Source organism: Lepisosteus platostomus, chromosome 13 (genome assembly GCF_059453375.1).
Source record: "Lepisosteus platostomus isolate fLepPlt1 chromosome 13, fLepPlt1.hap1, whole genome shotgun sequence".
Taxonomy (NCBI): domain Eukaryota; kingdom Metazoa; phylum Chordata; class Actinopteri; order Semionotiformes; family Lepisosteidae; genus Lepisosteus; species Lepisosteus platostomus.
The window spans coordinates 20547468-20564268 of NC_142623.1; the positions used below are offsets into that span (position 1 = coordinate 20547468).

General features: G+C 37.5%; 1 pseudogene; it reads left to right on the forward strand.

The window, feature by feature from the left end:
- LOC148650208 (E3 ubiquitin-protein ligase TRIM35-like) overlaps nt 1-10103 on the forward strand; it is a 48408-nt pseudogene extending 38305 nt beyond the window's left edge.
- The last annotated feature ends 6698 nt before the right edge of the window (nt 10104-16801 follow it).

Consider the following 16801-nt stretch of genomic DNA (forward strand, 5'->3'; position numbering starts at 1 on the left):
ACTTTGAATGGCTGCATCTGTATATCCATCCATTTTCTAATTGCTTACTCCTGGTGATAGTCGATCAGACTTTCCCCAGCAACAGTCTCCGGGTCCTCCTGGGGAATTCTCAGGTGCTCCCAGGCCACTGAAGAGATATAATCTGTCCAGTGTGTTCTGTGTTCTGAGTTCTCTTCCCATTGGGCCCTACTTGGAACACCTACAGGAAGGCATACTTATCAGATGCCAGAAACACCTTTACTGGACCCTCTGCATCCTGAGGAGCAGCAACTCTGCTCCAAAGTCCTGGATTTCCAAGCTCCTCACCCTGTCATGGTGTCACGAAGCATTTTTTAGGACCCTATGCAGACAGCACAATCCGGAGAGGAGTGAGAAAACATGGGGAAAAAGACTAGAATTGGGGCTGGAAGAAGAACAGGGGCCGTGTCCAAGGTGTGCTGGTCTTCGGGGGGGAGTGGTCCTAGGTAAACTAGTCCAAAGGAGTCCGTGAGCGTATCCAGAGAAAGCCAATGTTCAAAGCAAGGTGATCTATCCTGACACAGACGAACAAAGTTAAAAAGCCGGAGCGGGATCTGGCGAAGGGTCGGGGGAAGAAAAGGGGGTTAGGGGGTCAGGCGCTCCAAGTCCCGGACCCAGATGGTCAGGACACCGTTGTGAAGCCTATGCCGTCGAGCCCATCCTGGACTCGTTGATAGGCGGGCTTCCGGGTTTCCATGTTCCAAAGCTGAGCCCAGATTGGCAGGAACGTCTGGCTTTTACAGGACAGGGGCAGGAACTGGAGGCAGGTGCAGGTGATCAAGAGTAAACTAGGAAGGGCTGGAGCGTCCTTAAGCAGAGGGGTTTACGATCGTGGCACATGGAGATTAAGCAGCCCTATGGAGAAATCTAATTACTGGTGCTTGTATCCACAATCACATTCTTTTGGTTAGTACCCAAACCTCATGACCATAGTTGAGGAATAAATCATACAATAATGAATATATTTACCAACTTCTGTGGCTATTTACAAAGATTGGAGGCCATACAGTTTCCACTACTGGCAAGCTAGTTGTAATTGCAACCTTATCTTAAGATGGTCTGCCATGAGGAGGTGCTGTATATTGAGAGTTATGAAAATCGAGTAGAAAAATCAAGTAGAAAAATGAGATTGTGGCTGTCTGTGTAAAGTTTCCTTACTCTTTATTGATTTGTCTTTATTCTGCTATGATTTCATTTATTTTCTCTTTGTTGAGATCAAGTCAAATTGATATGAGGCCGCTAACCACATCCCATTATTCTCCTATGCAGTACAGTTAATAGAATACTAACTGCTCTTCTCTCTGTAGTCTCCCTCCTCCTACTTTGTATCACATGCTTGAGACATGGCCCTAGATGAGAACTTGACTTACAAAATAAGGAAGAACTTGTTCATATTTCCCATGACCAGTTTGGGAAGACCACATGGTAGCACAGTGGTTAGCATTGCTACCTCACAGTGTTGGAGCCCTGGGTTTAAAATTGCTCCCTGCACTTCATTGCAGCAGCCACACTAATAAACTTGATAATTCAAAATTCAAATTAGCAGTTTCATCTTAATCCACATTTTTATTTTAGATTTTATGCTCAAATAAGGTTACCCTTTCAGATGTTGTTTGTGCTTCTGTTTGTATGGTTCCTTCCTTCACTAATTTTTCCTAAAATCACAATTTATTCATTTCAATAAAACGTTTAATGTTTCAGTTACAGTTAAATTCCAAAATTCACAAAGTGTAACAATATATCTTGTCTTTATTATATTTTTCTTTGAGTCGGTCTGGGTTGATTTCTGTTATTTGATTTTCCTGTCAGCTCCTGTGACTCCTGTGTCCAACAATCTAACCAGTATGACATACAAAGCTGGAGGACAGCAACTTCCTGACAACCCAGAGAGATTTAATTCTCGTTTCGGTGTGCTGGGCTCTGAGGGATTTACAGTACCTCAGGTAGACACTGCTGGGATGTTGAGGTGAAAGAAAAATGTTTTGGATCTTAGGTTTAGTCAAAGAGTCCATGAATAGAAAAGGATCAATCAGTCTGTGTCCAGAGGAAGGAATTTGGGCTCTACGACTCTGTGGAGGTGATTACACTGCACTGACCTCATCAGGAACACGATTCACACTGAACAGGAAGCCCCAGAAGATCAGAGTGCAGCTGGACTATGAAAGGGGAAAGGTGTCATTCTCTGACCCCAGTGATGGGACTCCCATCTACACTTTTACAGACACATTTGCTGAAAGAGTGTTCCCAGTCTTCAGGCCAGGAAGTGAACCTGTTCCTTTGAGAATTTGCCCTGTGAAGGTGTCAATAACAGTGGACTATAAAACAATGTGTTGAGGGTGACAGAGCTGGTATATAAATCCTCCTGAATGGAGTTTTATTGATATTTACTAAGAGAGAATGGGTATTAAGATGGTGTTAAGACCCCAGTAGATGTTTATAAGTAGATGTGTATAAGAAAGAGTATGAAGCCACTATGTACTCTAAAATAGAGCAGGCTGTTTGAGTCTTTGTTGTAATACTGAAGTTAAAAAATAATAAGTTTAATAAAATATAATTTTCTTAGAATTAAAAAGTATACTGTGCTTAACAGTAAGGGAAGACACTTCTGATTCCCAGCATTTTGATCCTGCCTTCCAATTCAACCTGCAGTACCTTTTGTGTAAAGTTTGCATACTTCCTCCATATTGAATGTCATTCAGGTTTTCCAAAGGTAACTCTTCAGTGCAGCTACATGTTAGAGAAGGAAGAAAACATCAACCTCACAATGAACGTTTGTTTTACCTTACCTTGTTTTTCCACAGTTTGTTTGCATTTGTTGTGATTATTTGTTTCTTAAAATACCTTCACTGTAGGCTTTAAACAAGAAAATGAAAACTGTGCAAGGGCCAGAAAATGTTTGCAAGGCACTGTAACTAACATTGAGGTGCTACAGGAGCTAGGATGACTTGGGATTAATACATTGAAGGGGACAGATGGTATTTTCCTAGTTGATTTAGCAACAGCAAAAATAACCATTTTTTTCAACACTACCATAGTAGTGGTACAATTCAAGGGTGCTAAGTTATACAGCTGGCTTTTTTATGGTTAAAGAAAATCTCTCTCTCATCCTAGGACTAATCCCTTCATCAGCAGGGTCTGCTTGTTGGCACGCCGTCACCATTTGGTGGTTTGAACCAAATCTTTGAGCTGACGTTGCCGTTAAATGCGACAGAGAATACTCCAACCGGCGCGTCGCTCAACCTGCCGTCGGAGTGGGGGGGAGGAGAACAAAGTAATGTTACCAATTCATAGAGGGGGATTATTAGGAAGCATAGGAAATTTGGCCAGGATGCCAGGGTTACACCCCTACTCTTTTCGAGAAACACCACGGGATTTTTAATGACCAGAGAGAGTCAGGACCTCGGTTTTACGTCTCATCCGAAAGACGGCGCTTGTTTACAGTATAGTGTCCCCGTCACTATACTGGGGCATTAGGACCCACATGGACTGCAGGGTGAGCAGCCCCTGCTGGCCTCACTAACACCTCTTCCAGCAGCAACCTTAGTTTTTCCCAGGAGGTCTCCCATCCAGGTACTGACCAGGCTCATACCTGCTCAGCTTCAGTAGTCTGCTAATTGTAAGTTGCAGGGTGACATGGGTGCTGGCGGTGAAAGAAAATCTGAATACCCAAAAATAAAATAGCAACATAAATAACTCAAAACATTTTTTTTTCAACACTAAACAGTGAAAAAAAATGTAGAAGTTGAGGTAAACAGTTTGTAAGAAAACGCAACGTTTACAATAGAAGACAAAAAAACAGAAAGTAAAAATCCATCTGCTTATTCTTGGGAAGGGAAGAGTAACCTGGAATTTATACCAAAGGCAGAGTAGGAGTGTAACCTCCTTCCCACTGATAGCGTGGTGAGCGTTCTGGCGCACTATGGCTGCCATCGCATCATCTAAGTGGATGCTGCACATAGATGGTGGTGGAGGGGAGTCCACATTACCTGTTAAGTGCTTTGAATGGAGTGTCCAGAAAAGCGCTATATAAGTGTAAGCAATTATTATTATTATTACCTATGGAACTGAGGTGTTTCCTGTCACGATCTTCATTCCTCCTCTAAGGTCGCTCCAACCCTTTTGTATTTTAGTTTCATTATTACGTTCACCTGCCCCTTGTTCTGTTCATTATTTAAACCCAGTGCTGCGGAAGCTCAGGGTTCTACATTGGAAGACAGACGCCTAGAGGCCCGCCTAGCATCAAATTTGTCCTTAAAGAATCTTTGTGAGTCCTTCTTAAGCCAGACACCAGCCGTTAATGAAGTGCTCTGCAGTCTACACAGTGAGAAACTCAAGCTCTTATGTTTGGATGATAACAAGGCTCTTTGTGTTTGTCAAACTTCAGAACAACATGCAAACCATATATTTCGCCCTGTTGAGGAAGTAGGACAGAAATATAAGGTATGAATGCACAATTTCATAATTGAAGAAAAACGCCAATATTTAATGACAATTTTTTTACCTATTTAATTTTTACCTGTGATTAAAATTGTATTTATTTTAATTTTGTTTTGCCATTAACAATGATCTACTCAGCCTTTTGATAATGAATTTTAAAGAAATTTGTCTGATTTGCAAAAAAGAATATACAGGTCCCAAAGTTTTTTAAAGCTCTTTCACCTACTGTAAGTAAAATACAAATCCTTGCTGTGATCTAGTGAAGTGAATTTTCATTCCGATTTCTTTTCTTCCTGTACATAGTGTTGCATGTGGCCTGTTGTAATTAAACTTAAGACTGTATAGTGCAATGTGTTAACTGCCATTTCATTTCAGGAGAAACTCAAAACTGCTCTGGAGCTACTGAAAACAATGCTAAAAACTGTAAATATCTTAAAATCAACGTGAAAAAACACATGAATACAATAAGGTAAACAAAACTTTTGGAAAAAAATCCTAATCAGCTATTCAAAATGGAATCGTTAAACAGAAGTTCTGGACAAGGTCAAATACTAATTTTGCATATGAATACTGCCCGCTGAGCCCCATTTGCGCACATCTTATTCTACACCCCTACCTTCACCACATATTCTCCCTTGCAGATGTCTCCTTGGTGTATTCTTCACAAGTGTGAGGGTTTAGGAATACCTGACTATTTCCTCAGCACTTCAATATTAACTACACTGTCCCTTTACATTCATTGTCCTGTCTCATTGTAATAAGAATTTCAATTTATTTTTGTATAGCGCTTTTCACAACAAGGTTGCCCCAAGGCGTTTATTTGACCAAACTAGTGAAATTTAATTTGGGGGTGGTAACTTACATGGGCATATCACATTATCATTTCACATCACATGAGGGATATGTTTTTAGAAGTGCAATGGTGTGTTTTGTTCAATTGATATTTTAAGTTTCAGAATCTTGAAATGGTCCTGACCCCTGAATTTAAAATACTATATGGTATCTTATTTCCAAGACAAAGGCCCAGGAAACAGAAAAGTAGATACAGGAGGAGTTTGAGAAACTTCACCAGTTTCTACGAGATGAAGAGGCAGCCAAGATAGCTGCGCTGAGAGAGGAAGAGGAGCAGAAAAGTGAAATGATGATGGAGAGGATTGTGAGCCTTACAAGAGAGATATCATCACAACAGTTTTCAGCTGACAATGTCTTTCTCCTGCAGGAAAAAAAATAGTCTTCTTAATACAGACAGAAAGGGTTTTTCTTAGTATATAGAGTATATTGACGTTTCTTACAAATTAGATTGTTCTTGATAGTCAATGTAAATTTCATAAAAACATGAGAAATGTAGACATTACCAAACTGATGTCCTGGTCTTGATTTTGAGCATAAGTATAAAAAAACAGGACTCTGTTGTGTACCATTAATCCTCTGATAGTATTCTACAATACAGTTGTGTAAGGTACAGTAGCTAAGCCACAGGCTCCAGAATAAGGCAAAAGCCAAGCTGATTTGGGAGCCAGAGCTGATATGCTCTGCAAAATAAAGAGGGTCATGTCAAGCCAACAACATTGAGTTTCTATAATCCTGTAGGTTGTGTGGTGAGCCCAGTGGTTGCAGTGTAAAGTTCATTTGCTGATTCTTCTTAGAATAATTCCAGATGTCTGTCTGCACCCTCACAGAGTGTCTTGATGACCTCAGCTGACAAACATCCATTCAATCATTGGATCATCTTGATGTTACATGTGATATAATGAGTGGCACAGTATTTAGTCTGAGCTTCTTTGTGCACTTGTGCTCTACAGCAGCCAAATAGTTGATCTGACAGACAGATGGGACAAGTCCCGTCCAAATAGTGACATACCAGGCACAGCCCACGTGCATCACCACTGCCTGTATGTGACGAAAGTACAAAATCACTTTAGAATGTCTACATGCTTGTTGATTGGTGATCCATTCCAAAGTTCGTATAAGAGGTAATAGTGGGCAGTGCATGCTGCTGTCCAATGCAATGGGCTGACATGATGGGAGGAAAGAAGGCCTTCAGGCATGGTACCTTAGGTGAAAGTGTATCCCACATATTTCACCACTAAATAGATGGTTGAAAACGATCTCCTTTAGATTAATAGAAACTGTAGAACTACATGAAAAAGATCTGATTAAAGCCAGGAGTCCTTCCTCAAGTCCCAGAAAACATACAAAATGTTTAGTATTTAATAATGGGATTTAATATTTATGCAACTTTTATGACTGTATCATTGTTAGGTTCAAAATTCAAATTTCTATGTTAAAAGGGCAGAAAATTAGCTATGACAGCATATTATACTGTTTCCTCTTGTGTGTGCTTTAGATTTTATCAGTATGAAAATTTTCAATTTCCATTAAATAAAATAAATGCATCTATGTTTATATGTAACAGATATTATGTGTATCTGTGCTGTGTGAACAAAACATACATTTTTCTTTTTCAAAAATAATATGAATTACATATAATGTTGTTTTCCAGATGTACAAGACCAAAAAGAGAAGGTACAGTATGTAGCCATAAGCCCGTTTATCTTTTTATTAGGTTTTTAAGACAATCCAGGTGCAGCACTGACTCCTGAATATTATTGCAGAACTCTGTGTAAGCTACAGGATCTAGACGGGGTTTCAGGAGCACTGACAGATGTTGCCAAGCACCCAGGCTCACTAAAGTACAGAGTCTGGAAGAAGATGTTGGGAATTGTTCAGTACTGTGAGTACTGGGGGGGGGACAAAGATCATAAGAGGGAGGTTTTCAAAGTACAGAGAGAATATTGAGAATTCTGTAGTCAATCAGGTGCAACTCCTCTAGCCTGAGCTACTTGCTAGTTGTGTTATACTGTATGATAATTGTAGCGAGTCTGCTCTACTGTTGGATTTGGACCCCTCCAGGGCCTTGATTATTTTGTGTCCCGAGAATACTAATCAGGCTTCTTCCCAGCTTTTTTACAATTATCTTTTTGCTACTCTCAATACATGCACACAAGACATTTAACACCTCCACATGTGAGTACGACAACTGCTGTAACCCATGACTCCTCACGTCCATCATTGTCCAGGATTTAGATCTTCTCATTAGCTCTTTACTCTTCATTAATCACCAAGCACTAGAATCATCAACCTGATTAACTCCTTGTCACCCATTTCTTCTCTTCACTAATCAGTATTCACTCTGACACAACCAGGCACTATTCAATTAGACTCATTCTGTAACGTCCAAATGCTACAGTATTTTTACTGAAACCACTTCAATAACCTTCAATATGTTCATAAAAACACTTCCAATAGTCTTTGACAGCATAATTCTACCCTATTGATCCTGGTAAATGAAGTACCAAGCAGCCCACCTCTCCGGCACCTGTAATGCCCCTCAGTACATGCATAGGACTCAGTGTTAGTGAAAACTCCCATCTCAACTCACATGGAAGTAAGAGCCTGGATTTAGACTGAACGACCCTTTCCTCCTTGCTCTTTTGCTTACCATCTTAATTAGCCCAAAGACATTGAGATCAGAAGAGTTCCTCACTAAGCCAGGTTTGACCAGGGATGTTTCTCCAGGCCAAATCATAACATCCTTGACACAGTAACACCCAGTTTGCCATTACATTCCTCTTCCAGATCCTCAGCTACCTGTCCTTCTACAGTCTATATTCCGGCTTCCCTCTTTAGGGCAAGAAAGTACACTATTTACTTGTCAGGCAAAGCCCTACTCTCCAGGTGCAAAAGCATTCCACTCAATTTGTCTCAGCCCAGCAAGACACTCCTGTTTCTTAGCAGGGCACTTATACAGCATTGGACCTGGCAAACAAGCTACTTGTGTGATCCACTTGTTCAGATCTTACCTTGGCCAGCCCAACTCTACTCAAGTAAGATCCTCTGTGACCCAAGTAGCTTCAAATATGACCTAGCACCCACAGAACATCAATGTAACTTAAACTACAGTAACTAATACTTCAACTTACCCAGGATTCATGCAGCTATTCTATATCAGTGATATATTCTATTGTAAGAATATACATGAAATATTAAATTATCTTATTTTGGATTAGACAGTATTTGTTTGTCTTTCAGGATCAGATATACCTGCTGCTGTGGATTCTATGCTCCAGCTTCTACAGGTTCTCATTTACACTGGTTCACATACTCTGGACCTTCCTTATAGTGCTAGACTACTGTGCCTACACTCTGTGGTTATCTTCCATTACACCTAGTTAAATAACTCAATAGCTCTGCACATTAGTGTCCTCAGCTCCTGGACATTTACCATTCTAGTGCTGTGCTTTTTCTTATAACCTTCTGTTCCCATAACCTTAGGTTCAGTCATTCCATAACATAGTACACCTTTGGATCTGGCAAGGTTTGCTTCAGTGCACTGCTGTACTCAGTGGTTTATGACCCATGCTTTATCACTGTATCTCTGTCAGTGCCTTTGGTGCAATAGTGCTGTATTTCTATTACATTGACTACCTATATACTATTCATCCAAATTAAAAACATTGGGTGTCTCTGATACTGCACCCAGTACACCAGCATCCTTGTTCTGTTTCTTCAGTCACTCTGCATTTCTTTCTTCCTGTGCACTTGGATCTCTGTAGTTGATTAAAAAAGGGCAATGTTTGATAGATTTTAAGCGCAAAGTCCAAAATGGCAGGATTTCAGAAAAGAAAATAGCCACTGAAATATGAGTCACCTGTAGTAAATATACTGGCAGTCAATGAGTGTTTATAAAAGTTAATATAAAACTGGATTGATGTTCACTCATCTCATACCTAAAGAAAGCATTTGATACAATTCCTAGGTAAGCCTGAATCTTTTCTCATTAATCCATGGAAGTGAATGCAACATGTTTTGGGTAACTTATATATTCTCTTTGATGTCCTCCCACAGTTAAAAGAGATATTGGTAGGTTAATTGCCTTCTGGGAAAACTGGCATTGGTGTAAGTGTTTTTGTGTCTGTGTGTCTGTGTGTGCTGTGTGATGACTGGTATCCTGTCCAGGGTGTATCCTGCCTTGCAGTCGTTGTTTGCTGGGATAGGCACCACCTTCCCCAGGGCCCTGAATTAGAAGAAAACTTAATTGTTTAATTGTTTTTTTTTTATTTAAGTTCCTGTCATTCTAGACCCTAACACAGCACAGGCCCGGCTCTTTTTATCCCAGGATCTGACCAGTGTGAGAAATAGTGGTAAATGGATGAAGCAACTTCCTGACAACTCAGAGAGGTTTGATCCCTATATGTATGTTCTGGGCTCTGAATGATTCACCTTAGGGAGACACTGTTGGGATGTTGAGGTGGGAGAGAACACCTGCTGGTGGTTGGGTGTGGCCAAAGAATCCATCAACAGAAAAGGATCAATCACTGAAATCGCAGGAGGAGGTGTCTAGCTTATAGGTCTACGTGATGGAGATTATAGAGTTCTAACCTCACCAGAGACACAACTCATTCTGAAGAGGAAACCCCAGAAGATCAGAGTGCAGCTGGACTATGACAGGGGGGATGTCATTCTCTGACCCCAAAGACAAGATACATATTAACACTTTTAAAAACTCATTTATAAGAAGGGTTTTCCCTTTTTTCCTGGCTTTGATCCTACACCTCTGTGAATCTGTCCAGTCAAGGTATCTATAACAACGTGCAACACTGCTCATGTGAATAAATTATTTGGAGCTTTCGCAGTTTTTTACAGTTATACACATTTCCAATTCAAGGTGATGAATGCATACCCCAGCTTGCTCTCCATGAGACACACAGACAGGAAGAGAGCTTGGGGTCAGAGCGCAGGGTCTGCCATTGTACAGCACCCCTGGAGCAGTTGGGGTTAAGGGCCTTGCTCAGGAGCCCAACGGAGTAGGATTCCTCTGCCAGCTGTGGGATTTGAACCAGCAACCTTCTAGCCACAGGCACTGATCCTTAGCCACAGAGCCAGTATGGAAGTAAAAGCAAAAAAGAGCAAACAAAATTGCGAACAGCAGGGGAGGGACAGAGAATATTCACACATGAGTGCAGTGAACTGGGTTTATGATATTTACAGTTACAAATCAACAAAACAGAGCACTTCCCAAATCTGCGGAAAATCCTACAAAATGTCAAAGACTAATGGTTCCAAAAATACACTATGACAACCTGAACATATCAGAAACATTATTCTACTGATTATTTTAGGACTTAGAAAAAAATAAACAAATTTTCATGTTTATCACCACCATCATTGGAGTACTGACAGAATTTCAGCAGGCCAAACACTACCACAATTACCATCTTTTCAATAAAAGGCACTTTTTAAATTTTACCAGAAAACAATTCTACTTCTGGCAAGAAGTTCACTTTTGACTCATTTGTTCACAGAACATTCTTCCAGTAATCAAATTCTTAGATGATTTTTGGGATGCTGTAGCGGAGATCATGGAAGGGTGACCAGTCCTGTTGTTCAAGGGAATGTTTCCGCAGGTCCTTCCTCCCGGCGGCTGTCAGGGTGTATAACACTGCCCTAGGCTAGGACTGTTAGCCCTTCATCTGCTTGTCTATGGACAGCATGTTGTACTTTTTGGACACTCAATCTGTATATACCTATGCACATTTTGCACATATTTTATTTATTTAAAGTGACTATGATCATATTTTGCAAACATCTAACTATGTATTTATTTTATATTTATTTTGTATTACAGTACGTATTTTAATATTCTGTTGTCTGTTTTTACTTGTCTTGTGCTGGGCTGCTGTAACACCTCAATTTCTCTTCAGGATCAATAGTCTTATCTATCTATCTTGAAGACATCGTTGTCTTAAATATTTTTAATAGGCTGTTTGTATGATAGTGGATGAATTGATGTTTAGAATTGATGTTTTGTATACTCCTCTAGAATGATTAGAATTGAGTACTCTTATTTTGAGGTGCTCTGAAATGTCTCTTGATCAGGGCATGACATGTCCACTAATTGCTTGGTGTAGACCAAACTGTGTTTCTTTCTTTCTGATTATGCAAGTCAGAGCTACTGTACCTAAATTCTGTCCTTTGTTACCCTATTATTTGATTACTGGATTCTAATCACCCCTTAATTGTGTTTTACACAAGTAAGTTAGGGATTTAAAGTACTTATTTCACATAACGATTCTTACTTATTGTTTTTTTTCTGCTTCACATCCACCACATGTCCACCTGCCTATTAGATCCCATTCCCACCACTTTATTTCAATCCTGTTTCATTTATTTCTGTCCCATTGTCCTCAGTATAATAAATGAGTCCTTGAGCATAGGTATTGTACCAAAGGTCGTCAAAACTGCTGCCATTACCCCCTTGTCAAAAAAGCCAAACATGTCTCTGCACAATCTAAACAATTTTTGCCCCATCTCCAACTTACCCTTTCTTGCAAAAATTTAGAACGTGCTGTTACAATTCAGTTAAATAACCACCTCATTGCAAAAAACCTTTACAAAACCCCTCCAGTCTGGCTTCTGACAACTTCACAGCACAGAAACTGCTCTGGTTAAAATCACTAATGATCATCTAATACTGTAGCTTCTGATTGTGGTTCTCTTTTTATTTTTATTCTTCGTGATCTCAGTGCTGCTTTCGACACTGTTAACTATGATATCTTACTGAACTTTCTCATCTCTGTGTTTGGAGTTTCTGACACTGCTCTTGGTTCAGTACTTCACTGATCACTGTCACTTTGTCTCTCTTGGCAGATTTAGGTCTGAAATTGGATTAATCAAGTCTGATATTCCTCAGGGCTTGAAACTGGGACCCCTACTTGTCAGCATTTTCATGTTTCCGCTTAGTCAGCTTTTAAGATCACATGTCCTGACCTATCACTTCTATGATAATGATACTCAAATCTACATCCATACCAACTTAACACTGATGTGGGTGTATCTTTTCTTTCTAATTGCATCTCCAACATAAAAACATGGATGACTCAAAATTTGCTTAATCTAAACTGTGACAAGTCAGGCTAATTGGCACCCATCCTACAATGCTAAATTATTTTTGAGTATGTTCAGATGTATAAATCTATATTGCAGTACTGCAATTTTAATAAATTAAAGACATGAAAAGTGATGTACTGTAAGAGAAGATAAGAAATGTGTTTTCCTTAAGTAATCATAAAAACACATTTTGATTTAAAACATTAGGATCACTGGTTTGTGCAAAAGAATACATGTTTATATTATTTACAGTTGTATGATTTTAAGTTGTGGCCTTTTCTCCCATGGGTTGTAATTGTGTAGGTGATATCCCATGGCATCTGCTCCTGTGCAAATTGGTCCAGATAAATCTATGTAAAATAGCAGAAATTAACCAACAGGGGTAGTACTTTTTTTGCATTCTGGCTCGCATAAATGCAGCGTTTTATAGTTTTAGAACTGGTTTAGCTGAAATAAGCAAGTTTGCATGGAATCAGTAATACAATCTTTCACACTTTATTTGCAAAATATTAAAAATCTGCTTCAAACTAGTGTAACTTACAGAGATGTTATGATTTTAATCTTTATCTATGTCAAAACTGTTAAAATACAAAATGCCTAAGTAGGCAAAGAAAATGCAGTTATGAATCTCTCTTAATGACATTATATAACATGGTTTTAATACTAGTAATAAAAAGTAAAATTGTTAGACTGATACATTTCAATTCAGAAAGGTAAAATTCCAGTAATATTACATTATGGAAAAAAATATTGCGTACCTTCAGAGATATTAAATGAGAATAAATATATAAAATTATTACTTTTTATTGAAGAGGTTACTATCATATTACTTATTGCTTCAAACATCACAGTTGGAACATTTTGCACTTCAAAACTGCAGTTCAGTCAATTGCAGAAAATAGGCTTATTTTAGTGTAAGTTAAGTTTACATGAATTAGTTTACTTTTTGGTAACTGTACTGATAAAGTGTAGTGTCATCATTACAAAAAAGAAGATTTCAAAGTGGTTCACACAACTTCCATTTGAAAAGATATACTATTCTTCATAGATTCAACTTCAAGTAGTAAGACTTCAACAGATATTCAGTTTGCATTTAGTTTATATCTACTGTATGTGTCATGCTAGATTTTGACTTATCCACCAGATGAAGAAAAATGTACAGTACGCATCGACAGTAACAAAAAGCAACATTTATTCATTGACTATTTAGTCATTATGTTTCCTGTAGAGTTCCAGGTTATTGTTCTTCTAGCTCCTTTTCAGCTGCACATTGGTTATTTGTCTACCTGACAAATATACTGTACAAATCTGTGCAAAGGAATGTACGCTCATGACTACACAGATACCACTGTTTCCAAACTACAGGTTGACTACACTTCAGGAGGATTTCGACTTAATAATTGCCTGTTGACGCACATCATTGGATTTGCCCCACTGTGCTCACTGATTACAGACACTATCCTACTGCCAGTATCCTCATAAAATATTAGTTGTCTTATGTGCTTATGAAAAGTGATTTCTTTATTCTCTCAGTCAGCATGACAACAGCACTTACAATCAACAACAAAAGCTCCTTTCACATCTGACATTATGATTGTATTTATTATTTTTGGGTTTTTATATGTAATCCATTCCTACAACATAAACATAATGACAAATTTGTTTTCCTCTTCAATTTGTTATTTAAGGGACTTGGCTCTTAATTGTACACCACACTTGTAACAATCAGGAAACATTTAAACCCTGATTATGGATGAAATGCTGGTACAGAGTAAAACTAGTTCTTGCTGTGCTTTTATAGCCTCCTTTTAATGCCCAGGCAATTTTTCCCTAACACGTACATTTTTCCAGAACTGTCCCTCATTCATACCCATCCAGGAGCCCTTTCTGCTTAGTCAGAAGAGAAACTTACATCAAATGCTCAGGCGAAATAAGAGCAGCTACCCAAATTCATATACCTGGGCTGTTATGAAAGACTACCCTGAGTCAGGTGTATTAATTCTGAGGTCATTCCATGCACTATTATTGTACACAGACAGATGTAATTGAGCTTATTGTGAGACCTGTCAAAGTACTTTTGTGCACCTAAACTCATTTAGGTTTGTTGTTGTTATACAGTATACTGCTTATTGATTAAAATCAAAGTAATCAACATATTTTAATTTCTGATTTTTGTTTGCATTTTCAAATTGTTAAAACTGAATTAAAATTTTCACTCTTAAAAGTGTTCATTTTGATTATTATTAGGTCGATTAAGTTATTTTATTATGTGCTTAAGTGGAACAATCCAGAGGGTTTGTGGTCCCCAGGACCAGGATTGGGAAATATAACTGTAGAGCAATGGGGCAAAGGAGATTTGAGCATATTGCTGATGTCCAGCATTTAGACCCACTCTTGTCCATGAATGATGGGATGGTGTCCTATTAACTCATACATAAACCATTAAAATCATAGAATGTACTGTATCCTAGTTAAACAGGTCTTACACAATCATCATTTTTCATATGCAAAAGTAGTCTGTCACGAAACCAATTGCAAATTTGTACAAAACCACATCCTTATCGAGGGTGTAAATGATTTTAAGAGAGATATTGTGATATTGTGATGTATAAAATGTATAATATTCTACTCAGAAACCACTGAGAAAATATGTTCCTTAGCCTGAGGGGAGGTAATTGCAGAAAGTTATAAGGTACAGAGTTCTCTTCACACAGAATGGCAGGTTGTGAAGTGTCTCGAAACGTCCAGGCAATTTCCAGGAAACAATACAGAGGTAAGGAAGTAACAGAACATAAAATAATCCTCTATTTCAAATCATAAACATTAATGGTATTTGGTGGGATATTGCCTTAAATTCATTGATAATTTCAGGTAAACAGTTGAAGCAATAATATACTGTAGGAAGACTATTAAGAAAATCCTCCAAAGTTCCTAGGAGAAAAGTTTAAACTTCAATTTGGTCTGCCCCACAAAACAAACTTCACAGTCCTGCAGCTGGAAGATTCTTAGTTTTTTTGTATATTCATCTCTTGTCTTACGTAAGTATAAAAATATGACATTTATATGACTTTATATATATAACTGTACTTTGTACATTGGTTTCAGGAACATTTTGCTTTACCAATAGTAAATAAATATAAAATGGCTTGCTAAAATATTCGCCTTCTTCCAGTGATTTTCTTTTTTGTTACATTACAAATGATACAGGTATATACATATTATTAAAGTATTTTTCATTACAGTATTAAAATAAAAAAAAGAATACTCCAACTGAGCCCTTTTATGGGAAAAAATCTCAGCAAAAAACGTAAAAAATCAAAAACTAAAGTATACTGATTGCATGTTCACTCCGTAAATTAGTTCAGGTGCACAAAATTACTAAGTCAATTCACACAATTAGTTGAATGGCATCTGTTTGTGTTCAGTAATAATCTTTTGCTTTGTGTCTTTTAGAAATTAAAGCAAAGATTCAACCAAAAGTGATTCTTCATTGCAGTGTTGTTGACATTTTACTGATGAAAATGTAATAACATTGAAAGAATGTAACTTTAATAAAAGTTGTTTAAATATTATGTTTGGACTGTCTTCATCATAAGGACAATATATTATAAATAACTTAAAATTAAATTAAATTAAGATAATTTCCATAACAAAATGCTGAGCATATTTAATTAATTTACTTTGTCTTACACTGCATTACATAATCAGCAGTATGCTAAGTTTTGGTTGTGAATATAGTGTTTAATAAGCATATTGCAAATATTGTATTTATACATTATGTTGCTTACAAATATTGTTGTGCATAATTACACAAATGTTTTAAAAAATTAGGTAAACACAATTAATTTCATAAGAGTCTGTACCACTGTATTACAGTATACTGTGTCAATATTACAACATGCAAAAGAAGAGCCAAAAGAAAATTTGTTTTATTTATATTTATTGGTATTTATTTCTTGCTTTGAAATGTATTTATTTATACTGTATGTATTTTTATTTTAAAAAAATGACAATATATTTTGAATAAATAAAAAAAATAAATAAAATGTGTATACCTTGGTTTGTAAAATGCATTTTGTAATATATTGTAAATATATTTAAGCAACAATTCATGGTTAAGAAAGTATACTATAATGCATTTCATTTTCATTTCACATGACAAAAAATATATTTTACATTTCATGAAAACAAAAAAAAATTCCATCTGAATAGGTGCCACATTGGTCTTTTTTTTAACATACCCTTCTTGTCCTAACCCTAACCCTAACCCTAACCTTTAAATGATTTAATAAACTGCTTCTCTCATATGGCTGTCAAAAGAATTCTTAATTTGTCAAAAATATGTATAATAGAAACACTCAGTCTAGAATTAAATTGACAAATGCTCATCAGTCTG